Here is a 1,383-nt window from a genome sequence, read left to right on the forward strand (position 1 = left end):
TAAATGTAATTTTTTTTCCCACACATATGTCAAATGTATGTTTTTAATATGTTGTCTTTTATCAAATATTATGTTTTTCTCACAAACAATTTCAATAACAGCTGGAAATTGCTGTCATAATTATTACAAGAAATTCTAAGAACCATGAATTCATTAAAAAATGCAAACTTTGAAAAATATTACTGATTGGTTTGTAATTTTCCACACATTCTTACAGATGCTAGTCATTCTGGCAATTTTGACAAAACCTCATCTATCTTTGCCATTTAAATGATTTTACCTTTAGCTTAAAAAAGATTTTACCTTATAGTTTAAAAAAGTTGACAAGCAGAATTTGCAAACAAAATGCATATTATAAAAAATTGTACAATATAGCTCTGGCCCAGGCCAATGGGATGTCCTTGGATATTGAATTATGTTTTAAACTTTATTAATTGTACAGTTAGGCCTCAAAATCATCTCCCTGGGGGGAGGGCGGGGGGGGGTGTTAAGATTTATAACAAAAGTACCGACATTGAGAGAGATAAGAGCTGCACATGGAACAACTCTTCAGCTCTTAAAAACACATCCTACTCCTGTTTCAAATATCAGTAAATCTTTTACAGAAAAAAAGATGTCCCCTGTTGGTAAATCATGTTCTTTGAATAACGTTTCATTGGATTATATGTGAAATCATTGAATCAATATGATTCAAGAACCCCGTACACAGAACTTGGCAGAAAAATAGAAAACGAACGTCTGTATGACGGCTCATTCCAAAAGCTGCATGCAATATGAATGGGATCTAAATTCTGGAGCGAGATCATTATTCCAGAGTAACATAAAGAGGGATTTATATAAAAAGTCCTGTTGGATTTGAGTTTGAGTCACTTCCACATGGTGGAAATATCTGTCTGCACAGCTTTGGTCTGTGGATGGTGGATGGAAGGGTATCCCCTTACATGTGTGCTTCTGTGAGAGCACTTCACCCCCTGGAGTAAAAGCACAAACGGAGAACAGGACTCAATCCAGACCATAAGCAGTGTTTGCACACCCACTCTCATTGTCATACTACAATGAGGATTGAATCTCTCATGTGGGTGTGTGAGTAAACAGCTCAGGGAGGTCTGAGTAGGCACAGAATGTCCAATGCCACCCCACTTTCATCTTCAACATCTGCAGAGCACATGCACATCACATTCCCTGTTTCAGCAAACCGCGACAACTGTGTTAAGCCTTCAAAACACAGATGAAACTGTATCCGATGGCCTTTTACTGGATTTAAAAGCTCAGGAGCACTTAGCATTAGTAATAGCTTGGCTAAAGTCTCAGTTTTCCAGATTTAAAAAATCATTTTTCATTATTACTTATGTGAATATATATATATATATATATATATATATT

The sequence above is a fragment of the Sinocyclocheilus anshuiensis genome, unplaced genomic scaffold (assembly GCF_001515605.1).
Source record: "Sinocyclocheilus anshuiensis isolate Anshui unplaced genomic scaffold, SAMN03320099.WGS_v1.1 scaffold139, whole genome shotgun sequence".
Lineage (NCBI taxonomy): Eukaryota > Metazoa > Chordata > Actinopteri > Cypriniformes > Cyprinidae > Sinocyclocheilus > Sinocyclocheilus anshuiensis.